Below are 6,936 nucleotides of genomic sequence, written 5' to 3' on the forward strand. Positions count from 1 at the left end.
TGGGCAGAAAACAACAGAATGCAATTCAACAAGGAGAAATGCAACGTGCTGCACCTAGGGAGGAAAAATGTCCAGCATACCTACTGCCTAGGAAATGACCTGCTTGGTGGCACGGAAGCGGAAAGGGATCTTGGAGTCCTAGTGGACTCCAAGATGAACATGAGTCGTCAGTGTGACGAAGCCATCAGAAAAGCTAAAGGCACTTTATTGTGCATCAGCAGATGCATGACGAACAGATCCAAGGAGGTGATACTTCCCCTCTATCGGGCACTGGTCAGACCGCAGTTGGAATACTGCATTCAATTTTGGGCGCTGCACTTCAAGAGGGATGCGGATAACCTGGAGAGGGTCCAGAGAAGGGTCACTCGTATGGTTAAGGGCTTGCAGGCCAAGCCCTATGAGGATAGACTGGGGCACCTGGACCTCTTCAGCCTCCGCAAGAGAAGGTTGAGAAGCGACCTTGTGGCTGCCTATAAGTTCATCATGGGAGGGGGCACAGAAGGGAATTGGTGAGTATTTATTCACCAAGGCGCCCCCGGGGGTTACAAGAAATAATGGCCACAAGCTAGCAGAGAGCAGATTTAGACTAGACATTAGGAAGAACTTCTTCACAGTTAGAGTGGCCAAGGTCTGGAACGGGCTCCCAAGGGAGGTGATGCTCTCCCCTATCCTGGGGGTCTTCAAGAGGAGGTTAGATAAGCATCTAGCTGGGGTCATCTAGACCCAGCACTCTTCCCTGTCCAGGGCAGGGGGTTGGACTCGATGATCTATTGAGGTCCCTTCCGACCCTAGAATCTATGAATCTAAGGGGCCAGTGGTTGCTGGGGTTTGTGTGACAAACAGGCCCAGCTCTGCCTGACCCACAGTGCTCAGGGGCAATGCTGGCTCCCACCTACTGCTGTTTTCCTGGGGGCAGCAACACAGTAGAGCAGCAGGGCTCACCCTTGGGTTCCCTGCATGGAGCCCTAGGGCCCAGCAACTGCCTCCCCAACCGGATTGGTCCCCAGAGGGCTGACACCGTCCCCACCAGTCAACATGTACTGGGACTTGTCTCTGGGGGGCCTGGCACCACCCCTATCAGCCGCCACATGCTGGGACTGGACCATGGGGGGGGGGGCTGGCACCGCCCCGCCAAACCTCACATGCTGGGATTGCTCCCTGGGGGCCTGGCACCGACCCTGCCAGCCCCCACCTCCTGGGACTGGGGGGAGCCAACACCACCCCTCGCTAAGATTGGCTCCCGTGGACCGGGCATCGCCCCTTGCCATCTTCCGTGACTATCAGGGGCTGGCACCGTCCCTCCCTCCGCCCGCCAGGGCTGGCTTCCGGGGACCACTTGTGTCCTACAGCATGACGAGGGGCAGCTCCCCCTCCCCTAGGGATGTACCACAGTGGGGGTGGGGGGAGGTGAAACAATAAGATACCACCCAGCCTCCTCCACACCCCGGTGCGAGAGCCCGATCTGACTCACCGCCCGAGTCAAAATCACTGTCGTCCCGTCCGCACTCCCCCCGGAATCTGTTTCTCCGGACTCACCCACTCCGAGGACACTAAAGGGAACAACTTCCGGCGCCACCGGAACTGCCCATTGCTCCCCTGCTCATAATGGTACAGCCCGACAGTGGAGCTATAGCACCCCCTTCCAGGACGCTATAGGGTGGTTCCAACACTGGGTTTGCTGAACCAGTCCCAAGTTCCTACCTCTCCCACCCCACTACGTCCTGAGCAAGTGGTTCGGCCCGTTCCTGGGGGCGGTGGTCTCGTCTCCTATCCCCGGAAGCGGAAGCGGCGGCACAGCTGCGGTCCCGGGAGCGGCAGGGCTCCGGGGGGCGGCGCCCTGGTTCGGTCCTAGCGGTGGCGACGGCGGCGGGGGAGGATGTGGCGCGGGGGCTCCGGCGAGCCGGAGTGCAGTCGTGGGGGCGGCCCGGCCGCGCACTGCGCCTGAGGCAGTGGGTGAGTGCGGCGAGGCCCAGCACCCCTCAAGAGTGTCGGGGGCGGGGGGCAGTGATATTGGCTGGGCGTCACAGCCGGTTTGGCGACCCTCTTTTGTGGGGAGGAGGCTTCCCCGGCCTCGGGTCTCCCGTGCAGTTGTTTCCACTGCCCTTGGGCTGCAAGATGCTAGTTGACCCTGTCCGGCCCTAGGCCTGTTCGTCCCGCACCCAGTGCCAGGGGCGCTGGAGGGAGCAGGCGGGCGGGGTCTCCTTTGAGACCGGCCCAGGATGTCTGCAGGCCAGGCGCCTTCAGCCTGACAGATGGGACCAGGAGGAAGCAGGCCTCATGTGCCGCCCATGGAACTGGTGCCTATCGTGGGGTTGCGTGGGGAGCAGATCACGGCTCTGTTATAGGCCCTGGCCCTGCACTATCACCACCCTGTGATCTTGGCCTTGGCCCACCCGTCCTGCTCCCAGACACTACTTTTCACGTACTTACACCCAGTCCTATCTACCTGGCCGGGTGTGCCCTGGCCACAGGGTGCCTGCTGGTCTCCCACCTGCCTGCTCTGTCTGGCACTCTTGGCAGTGGGTGCGGGATGGATGGGCCAGGGTGTCTAAGCCGTGGGGCCAGGTACAATAGCAGCAGTGGAGATGCTGGCAGTGGCAGCCAGAAACATGAGAGTAGAGCAAGCCACCACTGTGGGGATTTAATAATGGCCTTCAACTATCTGAAGTGGGGTTCAAAAGAGGATGGAGCCAGGCTCTTCTCAGTGGTGGCAGATGGCAGAACAAGGAGCAATGGTCTCAAGTTGCAGCAAGGGAAGTTTAAGTTGGATATTAGGAAAATTTTTCTCACTAGTAGGGTGATGAAGCACTGGAACCAGGCTACTTAGAGAGGTTGTGGACTCTCCATCCTTGGAGATTTTTAAGGCCCGGCTTGATAAAGCCCTGGCTGGAATGATCTAGTTGGGGGTGGCCCTGATATGAGTAGGGGGTTGGAGTAGATGTGACCTACCCAGGTCCTTTCCAACCCTCATTTTCTATGATTCTGTGATAAGAATCCCTCAGCCCTCTTTTGTCTATTTAAAAAATGGGGAGTGGGGGGTGTTCTCCTTAGCATTGTCGGGCAAATGCCCACACATGGTTGAGAGGAAGGTCTGAGTGAAGAGACAGTTTTGTTAGCCCTATTGCCAAATGAGTGCATCAGGAAAAAAAGAGAGGGAGAGAAAATGGGGGTTTTGATGCTTTTTTTCTCATGAAAAATATTCCTACCCTGCAACAAAAGAGGTTGGTTTAAAAAAAATGCTGTAAACTTAATTGGAAATCCATCATGTTGGGGGTTAGAAAAATGGGCTGAGTTTAGCCATCACAGCTGATCTGCAGAGTGCTGCCTGGCTGTTGATCATGTTTATTAATGCCTGGGCTTGGTGTGTGGAAATTACAGAAGTACCTGAATGAAAGCAGTAGTGCTGGGGAGAGTCCTTTCCAGTAGCTGTTTGCCCACATAAATGGTCTGGGAACTTGAAGTTGAAGCTTGTGAAAAAAGCTTAGTGAGGAGGGAGAAAACTTCTGGAGGTCCATCTTTAGACACTGTCACCCTTCAGCACCTGATAGTTCTTTCAACCTGCACTTCCAGTGTTTGTTCAGGTTGTTTGAAGTGAGTGGGGTATTAAACTTCTTTCGAAAAAGCAAACAAATAGTGGCATGGCTCCAGCCTAATTTTTCCTTTTGTCTATCCCAGTCAAAGATTTTCTTGGCCGATACAAATAGCCAATGATTAACCAACCATATTAGCTGATGCGGATCCGATAACCAATATTTAGTGATGGTGCAAGGTATTTTAAACTACTGGCATAAATAAACCTCTTTGTTTGTTTGTTTTGCATTTATAACACACACAAACTTCCTGTTTGCTGCAGCCCTCGATGGGAATAAGGCAGTCACTGCTTTTCTCATCACCCCCTCACCCACAGCTCCTACCTGCAGCCCCGCTTCCCACGAAACCCGTGCTGCCCTCCGGGGTGGGTGAGGTAGACCCTCACGTGAAGAGCCAGTGCCGGGCATGTTTGGAGCTGCAGAGCACGCCGCTGCCTCAGCACTGGTGGGCCCTGTGCTGCTGAGCTCCCACAGCTGCCAGGGAGAACCTGCTTTTGCAAAGGTGCCTGGCACAGTGGAATATCCCTCGCGCAACACCTTACCCTACCTATGAGTAGCCCACCATCTCCATGGCAGCCCCGGCGCTCAAGCCTCTGACGTGCATGCGGCATTGTCATTGCAGCAGCAGCAGCAGGAGCCTGCAACAGTTCCTTTCTTGCTGAGCATCACACCCTGTAACCACTCCTCGGCACACCCTCCCACTGATTGCCAGGACCGTAGTCTGCCACAGGCTTGGGCCAGCAGTGGGGCATGAAAACCAGGTTGTGCTCGCTGGGGTGTCCTGGGTGCACAGCCATAATTACTGGCTACAGCAACCAAAAAAAGCCGATGGCAGATAACATAATTTCTCCTTTTTTCAGTGCTGATGTATGGTGTACCCCTAGGAAGTGTCATTCTTATATGCACTTTTATATTTATTAAAGCTTTTATCTTGGGTCAGTACATTTGTGTGTAAATGTGTATACATGCCCTCCAATCTCTTTTTCACATATGATACTGACCTTTCTGTATAAATATGGGCAAAAACCTCAAATAAAAATGAACAAACAAACAGATAATAAAGGTAATTTTTAAACATTCTTTTTAAAACAGATTATTCTACTCAAAAGAATGTTTTAAAATTATTTAGTTGATAGTGTATCTCACACAGGACTTAATTGCAGTGTTAATGAAGAATTATTTATGTTGTACTGCATATGCTTAAATGAAAAGTTAATTGCTCATTTTTTGTGTGTTATGGAGCATATTATTTCAGGTCATCCAAGAGTGCACTATTCCTTTTGTTGGGCATATTTTCTGTTCTACTTCTCTAAAATCTCTGTTTTTCCCATCCTTTGTGAGAAGAAATAGGATTTTGAAAATTTGCTGGAACACGTTAACTGAGTTTCACAAGCAGAGCAAGGAAAAGTGAAAGTGTTTTTGCTTTTACCAGTAAGAGTGAGAATTAGGAAATTATTAGAGGTGTACCAATACATTGATCCGATATTGGATCGGGACTGATATAAAGAAAATTGATTGTATTGGAAATCGGGCTGATGTGGCCAATAATTTGGCCAATAAATGCCTGGGCATGTGTGCAGCCGCAGTGCAGTACGCAGGCAGCAAGGAGCACAACCTGGCAGCTTGGAGAGCTGTGTGCAGCTGGTAAGTCTGGTGGAAGGGGAGTGGGGAGGGAAGGGACATGGAGGGGCAGATCAAGGCCCCTGTGGTGAGGGATGGCTGTGGCTAGGACTGGGGCAAGCAGTGTCCAGCCGGGGTGGGGTGGGTATGGGACGGAACTGTAGCTTGTCCAGGGGGTGCAGGGAGGGGAAGGGGTGGCTCCCACCATTGTGCTCCGCTTGTCCAGGAGCTGTTCGTCTGGCCTTGCCCGCTTGTCCGGTGGCTCCCACCATTGCTTCTGCCACTCATCCAGGAGGTCATGGGAGAGTGGGGGAGCGTGTGCCCCCAGATCTGCACAGGGTGCGGCAGGCTGAAGCCGAGGCTCTTCCTGGCCCACCCCATCCAGATCTGGGGGCACTCACCCGCTCATCTGGGAGGGCATGGTGTGGGCCGTGTGCTTGACCAGCAGCTTCTGGACAAGTGGTGTGCAGAGGTGGGTGCTGCCCCACGCCTCCCTGACAAGCTGAGGCTGGGCAGAGCTTGCCCCAGCCCCACTCCTCCCTCACCATGGGGGGCCTTGATCTGCCTCTCCCCTCCCCTCCCCCACACCAGACTTACTAGCTGCACACAGCTCTCCAAGCTGCCAAGCTGGTATTGGAAATCTGATCTGTATCAGCCGATATGCCTCCTTAAAAATCGCCTATCGATATTGGCCCCAAAAAATCTCTATTGGTGCACCCCTAGAAATTATTGCATAGTATTTGGGGGGGGGTTGTTGTTGGTTCTGCTGTATTTACCAAAATCCAAAATTATGCTTAATTTAAACTCGATTAATTGTGCTCAGTTAATTAAGTTCTTAGCTCCTGCTACCTGTCTCCACCCCACTACCACTTGCCTTCATGCTGCCTGTGCAGCATGTGCACCAGCCCACTACCACTTGCCTTCAACACCTGTCCCCTGCTGCCTGTGCACCACCCCACTACCACTTGCCTTCAACACCTGTCCCCATCCCACCTGCATTTACCCTCCAGCTCCAGCAACAATGCAGCTCCTTTCCAATCCAGGAAACAGAGCTCATGGTTACTTCAGCCCCACCCTAGCCACACAGTAGCTGCTGCAGTGACTGCAGCTGTAATGGCAGCAGCTCCATCTGGGCCCAGGAAAGACTGTGGGATACAGGTGGTGGGTTGCAGAAGGTGTGGGGCAGAGTTGGTGATAGGAGGGAGACATGGTGAGGGATAAACGGGGGTTGGGGGTCAGAGGTGGCAGATATCTCCCTGCTAGGTTGTACTCAAATCAAAGACTAGGGGTCCCCCCCCATATTAAAAGGGGGGGACAGACCTTATTTTGAATTCAAATAAATACGTTAGCTTTATTAATTTATAAGTAATTATTTTTGGGCCATGCGCTGATCCACATGTAGGGTTTATGCTTCTATAACTGTTGAAAATGGTATATGACCCATAACTTTGTATTGAGTTTAGGATATGGAGTCAGAATGTTGGTTGTGGAAGTGGTTGTAATGAGTCTGTCTTACCTTTATTGGTTGGATTGTTGTTGTAGCCATGATGGTCCTGGAAATGCGATAGAAACAAGGTTTTTTGGAGTGATATTTGTAAATGAACCAAATGCATATTTGTGAGAGATGTTGAACAAGTTTTCAGCCACAAAGAAGTTTGTCTAACATCTCTTCCAACTACACAATTAGTCCAGCCAAACCCCCCCCCCCCCCCCCCCAACGCCGCTT

The 6,936-nt window shown here is 52.7% G+C and overlaps 2 protein-coding genes across 5 annotated transcripts in view; one reads left to right on the forward strand and one right to left on the reverse strand.

The window, feature by feature from the left end:
* Nucleotides 1-1,757, reverse strand: part of LIG4 (DNA ligase 4) — a 7,796-nt gene extending 6,039 nt beyond the window's left edge. Inside the window, exon 1 of one of the 3 annotated variants that reach the window (XM_006037913.3) lies at nucleotides 1,702-1,757. The gene's annotated coding sequence lies outside the window, so the exon portion shown is untranslated. The other 2 variants (XM_006037911.3, XM_006037912.3) reach the window with 2 other exon arrangements.
* Nucleotides 1,758-1,793: 36 nt separating this feature from the next.
* ABHD13 (abhydrolase domain containing 13) overlaps nucleotides 1,794-6,936 on the forward strand; it is a 14,475-nt gene continuing 9,332 nt past the window's right edge. The window contains exon 1 of one of the 2 annotated variants that reach the window (XM_025194402.1): nucleotides 1,794-1,953. The gene's annotated coding sequence lies outside the window, so the exon portion shown is untranslated. The remainder of the gene's footprint in view (nucleotides 1,954-6,936) is intronic. The other variant, XM_006037910.3, reaches the window with a different exon arrangement.

The sequence above is a fragment of the Alligator sinensis genome, unplaced genomic scaffold (assembly GCF_000455745.1).
Source record: "Alligator sinensis unplaced genomic scaffold, ASM45574v1 scaffold1532_1, whole genome shotgun sequence".
In the NCBI taxonomy this organism is placed as follows: Eukaryota; Metazoa; Chordata; order Crocodylia; family Alligatoridae; genus Alligator; species Alligator sinensis.